The 6,702-nt window shown below is 38.4% G+C and overlaps 1 protein-coding gene across 1 annotated transcript in view; it reads right to left on the bottom strand.

Moving 5' to 3' along the window:
- LOC119420841 (rho GTPase-activating protein 26) overlaps positions 1 to 6,702 on the bottom strand; it is a 111,625-nt gene that overhangs the window by 36,073 nt on the left and 68,850 nt on the right. The gene's annotated exons all lie outside the window — the stretch shown is intronic.

Genomic DNA, 6,702 nt, shown 5'->3' with positions numbered 1-6,702 from the left:
TTGTAGTGAGTCACGTGGGTACGTGTCACTTGTTGTATGACAAATATATGTGGTGTATATTTATGCATACTTTTCACGAGTTCTTCATTTTTCTGACTGTAAATGCCGTGCATTGAATTTAACAGAAATGTGAACGAGAGACGTTATTATCTTTGACCCATCAAATGAATGGAGTCATTTATTTTCAGAATCAAAGTTTAACATCAAACATTTACATTAATTTGGCAAAATATGAAAATAATAACAGACAGTTTCACAAATAATGAACTTCAAATCACTCGGCGGTGATTTGAGGACTTTGCTTCAGATATTTCTGAAAATATCTGTACTGATTTATGAGAGAGAGGTGAGTTTAAGAGGAAATTGAGATTTATCTTACAGAGGACTATGTGAGGGAATTTAATCTGTTTAACCAGAAATTGCACGCTCCGTCAGATCTCAGCTTTGCCCACGGTACACTTGGTCGAAGAAGAAGCCGTTACCTTGTTGACGATCGATCACCTCAGTAAGAATCCTTTTCAACTGATATCAGCGTCTCCGTTGAGAACAGCTAAAATCCTTAGAGAGTCGTGCGTGGGTCGTTCAAACAGAAATTATAATTCCAAACGTCTCTGGATCATCCTGAATTCTCGAATTCTCTTCAGAACTCCTTGAGCACTACATGAGAACTTTTCCATTCTCCATTCCAACTCTCTCTTCAGAACTCCATGGAATCTACTGCACTCTTCACCATTCCAACTCTCTCTAACAGAACCGGGAAGTTGTCACATTTTAAATGAGTTTACTTCCGAGTTTACTTCAGAGCTTTCTGATTCGTGGATGGACCAGAAAGAGGTGTGGTTTTGACGTAAGGTGTTTATCAAAAGTCGAGGTCAGAGAATGAAATTTGTTTAACAACTGACAGAGAGATTATTGCAAAAAGCAGACTTCGTGGAGCCAACTCTTGGTAATCTTCTGAAAAAGTTTAAACATGACATTTCTTCTTCAGTAAACATTTAGTTGACCGAAGCTTCAACTTTCACACACTTACGACTTGACTCATTTCAGACAGAAAATCAAGAAATGCATATTCAGGTGATTTCTTGTTTGAATGAGGAATAAAAATCATTACTTACTGTTTATGTAAAATAAAAATGAGTAGTTCTTTTCAACCTGTAAAGCATTGAGTGAACTAACACAATTTGATTATCAAACATTTGTAAGACAGTAATGATTATAGAGGATTGTCTTTTCTGCTTGATTAATTCAAGAAAGAAAGTCATCAGATGGCCCAGACTTATTCAGATCAATGAAAATAACAGTCTCTGTCCATCTGGTAGATTTGAGGTCATCTAGTTCACTACACTATATTGTAACGAAAGCCAAAAGAACTACACGGCCCAGAAGCCAACAGTGCTTCCGGAAGAAACTGATGTGGTAAAAACAGTTTTGCAACACAGTCAGAGGTAACAATCTATCTATTAAGCTCACAGAACTGGCAGGAAAGTTGCAAATAATCCTGAAGCTAAACTCGTCCTTTAAGTTGTATCTTCACTGGTGAGTATCCATATGAAATTTTACAGTACTGTACAGTACATATTTAACTTTATACAGGTTAATCCCAGTGAGCCTTGCAGACTCATTTACAAGAGAGATGTGATTTTAACAAAGAGTGATGACAACAGTAGACAATCATAAAAAATATGCAAATTGAGAAGAACAACAAAAAAAATGGTATAAACAAACGAAACAAAAACAGCTAGGTTGTAAAGAGATGTAGAAAACTGAAAACAGGAACATGTCTGCATTAGTTTTTGCCAGGAACTTAACAGATGTTTGAAGTCACTTATAGAGGTCACGGTCGAGAGTTTCAGATCTTTTTGCAAGATATTCCAGGAAACAGGAGCAGAGTAAGAGAAGGCACTGAGGGAACACTGCATGTAATAATGTCCTGAGAGCGCACGCTGTAGCTGCACTCACGCAGAGACGTGTAGGGGGAGATGTGAAGGCAGCAGACCAAGAAGTGATTTAAAGATGAAAATGTACCAGTGAGAGAGTCTGTGTGAAGTTAATGATGACCAGTTAACCAGTGAATACAGGGTGCACTGGTGAGCACGGTAGTTACAGACAGTTATGAAGTTTCAGTTATCAAGTTATCCATGTGGAGCTTAAAAAAAGAGATGTGAATCGACCAAGACACCCAAATATTTTTAGGAATCGACAAACTCGATAGGAGCCCCATTCGAGAATAAAATCAGTATGCATATGTTGCTTTAATTACGTAGGTTGAAGAGTTTAGAACATTGTAAAGAACAATGCAAAAGTGTGGGAAGGGTTTATAAAGCCTTAATATATATATAAATACTAAAATAAATAGTGTTCCTACTTCGTGGTTTTTCACCTATCGCGGTGGTGTCTGGAACGTAACCTTGCAATTATCGAGGGACTACTGTAATGCCTTTAACATTCCTCGAACGCAAACATCTCTCAAAAGACACACATGATGGGGCAGCAAGAACTATTCTATATTGGGCCTTCTCTGATCTTGACCACCTTACACACATAACGTATGTCAGAGAAGAACCATTTACTTTATGTCAGTCAAATTTAAATCAAACACACATAATGATGGATATGTATGCACAAACTAAGTCGGCATAAGAGCAGATCAACAGCTTTTACTAACAAAAGATAGTTTGCAAAACTTTGCATTTTTAGTGGTATTCTGCTAAAGTTTCATGCTTATAGAAATATCACATATTCTACTTTTGCATACTTAATAGCAGCACAATCTGAACAGTTCCCTTGCTGTACATTCCACTGCAATTGGGTTACGAAAGAGTAATTAGGGAGAGGTTTGAAAAATATTTTTATAACGTATTCCTGCGCCTCGGGTAAATACCTGAAAACAGCAAGGTTCCCCAAACTCAGTGCTCTTCTAGTCCTGGTTATGTAAAGAAAAAGCACCGTTTTCCTCTTTCACAATGACTATTTCTTTAATCAGAAACAATCATAGTGACAGATTCCCGAATGGAGGCACTAAACCATCTGCATCTGAGCAGGATGGAACGCACACAAGTGTTTTCAATACACAGTATGAGTATACTGTATGAATAACACAAAAGTTGAGCAACCTGTTGAAATTTTCAATGTAGAATGAGATTTTTTTTTTTTTTTACTAAATCGTGCAAACTAACATTCTTATGTTCACAATTAAAAGCTTTGCGCACAGAGGGCTAAATCATTCATTTTAAGAGGCAGTGGTAAAATTATACAGTGAAGAGTTGAAATTCTAGGAAAGGATCACAGAAGATGGGCATGATGATCATTTACTTTGTCAGAAAAAGACTGTGGATAACAAATTAGCTTGCTCCTTCTTGGAGTTATTTTCTTTTGCAATGAAAGTTAATTTAACAGAAAATGAAAACAAACAGGGCAGCACGGTGGCGCAACTGGTAGAGCTGCTGCCTCTCAGCGAGCAGGTCCTTGGTTCAAACCCTTGTTTGTCTCGTTTGTCTCCATGTGTCCCTGTGATGGACTTGCGACCCGTCCAGGGTGTACCCCGCCCCTCGCACAGTGACTGCTGGACATGGGCACCAGCGACCCCCGTGACCCAAAATGGAATAAGCGGGTAAAGATAATGGATGGATGGATGGATGAAAACAAACAGTTTGTAAACTTGTGTCAACCTTTACAGCAAAAAACAGGAGACAAAAAGGTCAAATTCAGAATTTAATTCAAAACTTTACTTCTAGCCTACAAAGCTCTCACCAACCTAGCTCCATCTTATATTCAAGAGCTTGTTGTCCCATACTTTTCTAACAGAGCACTTTGCTCTCAAACAGCTGGCTTACTTGCGGTTCCTAGAGTTTCCAAAAGCAGAATGGGAGGAAGATCTTTCAGTTATCAGGCTCCTCTCTTGTGGAACCAACTTCCAGTTTCTGTCCATGAGGCTGACACATTGTCCAGTTTTAAGACTGAGCTGAAGACTTTCCTTTTTGATAAATCCTATAGTTGGTTGGCTTGGTATGCTGCTATAGGCTTAGACTACTGGAGGACAAACTGATCTCATTTCCTTAAAAAAATAGTTTTCATTTGAAATAATTTCTATCTTAACATTTGATTCTCGACCTGCCATTGTGTTTCTGTTCCTCCTTTCTGTTCCTCTCAAACCCAGAAAGTCGAAGCAGATGGCCGCTTGTCCTGAGCCTGGTTCTGCTAAAGGTTTCTTCCTCATGAGGGAGTTTTTCCCTTTCCACTGTCGCCTTCATGCTTGCTCAAGAAGAGAGTTCTGCGATGGAGTTAAATTCAAATCCGTCTGCTCCTCAGATAAATAATGTTAAATTATTATTTTTAAATATGAATGTTTCTGTTCAGTGCCCTGAGACGACTTCTGTTGTGAATTGGCGCTACATAAATGAACTGAATTGAATTTAAATGGAGTGTGAGATCGATACAAGGCGATCCCTAATGTGAGGGTGGTGGCAGGCTGCAGGGTAGAAAGAGAAAAAAAATGAATGGGAACTTTAGGAGAAAGTTAAAATTCTTCCATTTCCTGGTAAGAGTATGCCAAAATAAATTGAAGTGCAGAATAAAAAGAAAACAAATTGTTCTAATTCACAGCGGCCTCTTGCTTGTATGTAACCAAAGATCTGTACCTGAACACTTCTGCAAAAAAGACAGCAAACACATCTTGAGTTCTTACCAATGTCACAATCCTGTATATTTTATTAATATAAACATCAGTCGATAAACTCAGTCTTTTTTAATTTAACACATGATCATCTTCTATCCCTGTACCACTCTCTGATAGTCACATTTAACCAACTTTTTCACAAAGTAGTAAACTAACAAAAGATTGTTTTAGTGTGTGTTTTTTAAAACTTTAAATAAAAATTTTATTTTGCATGGTGGGAAAAAAGAACACTGTACAAAGCTCATTTGCAAAATGCTTGAATACAAACATAAAAATTCCTGGTGAAAACAATGCTGCAAGCAAAACTAGACCTCTGCACCCTGATCAGCTACAGTCTCTGTATTTTCTTGTCTCCAGGCACGAAAGGCATCTCGAATCTCAGATCAAGCTCAGCCCCGCCACTCCCTCTGCGCCACCTCCTCATCTTTTTTAACGTTTCTTTTTTCTCACACAAACCCTGTTCCCACACCACTTCCGTCGTTTTCATTTTACCTTTGTCTTGTACTTTTCTATGTAAACCTGATATTTGAAGCTGGGCATTGAAAACTTAATAAAAGTTACTAAAGAGGAAACTTGAGGAAGAGGAAGGGCTCAGAGGAGGGAGGAATTGGGAGAAAACGTGATACAGAGAGCAGAGAGGAAGGAGGTGCCAAAAGAGGGAGTTTAAACCAGGACGCTGTCCTCACAAAACCTTGCTGCTGCAGACCTGAGCCCTGGAGAAATTACTCAATGACTGGGACACATAATTACACATTCACACGCAAATGGATGACATGCACGTGCATGTGACATCAGCAGAGACTAATTTATTCCGGGTGTAAAACGGAAGATGTTTGAAAACAGGGAAAACAAGAATGAAATATGAAAGCGTATACAAATGATTCACAAGCATAAATTCCAATTTGGGATCTGCATTGATGTCCACTGAGCTGTGAAGAAATTAAACACTCAGTTGCTCCAGAACCCTCGCTCCTAACAAGCATGCAAAAATATAAAACGGTTCTTTTATTCGCTCTCCAACTGGCATCGCTACGTATGGAGCCACTTCCTGGAAGTGTTGCCAGGAACACTAAGTCATTTCCTGGAGTTCCTTCCTGTTGCAGCTTAGCTTTCTAAAGGATTAGCTTGTAGAGAAAACAGGTCTGTGAACCCTTTCAGGCTCGAATGGACCGAACGAGGTTAAACTGCACCTGAATTTACCAGAATAAACCATCCTACTCAATATTCAACCACAGCATGCAAGTCTAGAAAGACTTTATTTTAGGGTCTGAAAAACTTTGTGCTTGCAAGAATTTAATTTATAGCCTAGCAGCCACAAGAAAAATAAAAACTGTGGACTAAAATGATTGCTTTGACAGTTGGAGAGTTTAGATAATGTGTTTTTAAAAGACCCGGAACATTTTGCAGCTGCTGTCTGACGCAACGTATTTCAGAGAAATAAACTTCAACTAGGTCGTACCATTTGATCAGATGCCCACGCTTCCCCCTCTTTTCAGGAGCAATTTGAATTGTATCCGTATAATACCCCTAATCCACATATGCCTGCGGCGTTCTGAGTCAAACATGACAGAAAGCACAACAATCGGAGGACAACGCTACAAGGCAGGTCACGACAACCTCATCTGCACGCCGACGTCCCCATTCTTCAAATATATTTGAGGCGTTCCTCAAATAAACCATTACTTACAGAAAACAGTAAAATCCCCGTCTCATATTTTACTTTGACAATAATTATCCACGTCTGAGCGTCTCAAAAATGGCCTTTTTGAGAAAATTGCTAAGAGTACGCACTCGATTTGACTCGTGGACAGATACTTTATTAATCCCAGGGGGAAATTCAAGGCATCCAGTAGCATGTTCTAATTATACAGAAAAAAGACACGTATGAAATAATAAAAAATGAAGAAGAATACACAAATTTGGAAAAAGACAATACGCACATGCACAAGGTGGTAGGGAGTACTATATTCACGATTAACCTATATATATATATATATATATATATATATATATATATATATATATAT

Source organism: Nematolebias whitei, chromosome 14, assembly GCF_014905685.2.
Source record: "Nematolebias whitei isolate Nwh7 chromosome 14, NemWhi1, whole genome shotgun sequence".
NCBI lineage: Eukaryota > Metazoa > Chordata > Actinopteri > Cyprinodontiformes > Rivulidae > Nematolebias > Nematolebias whitei.
The sequence above is the reverse complement of the archived record's forward strand: the minus strand, read 5'-3'. Positions and strand labels throughout refer to the sequence as shown.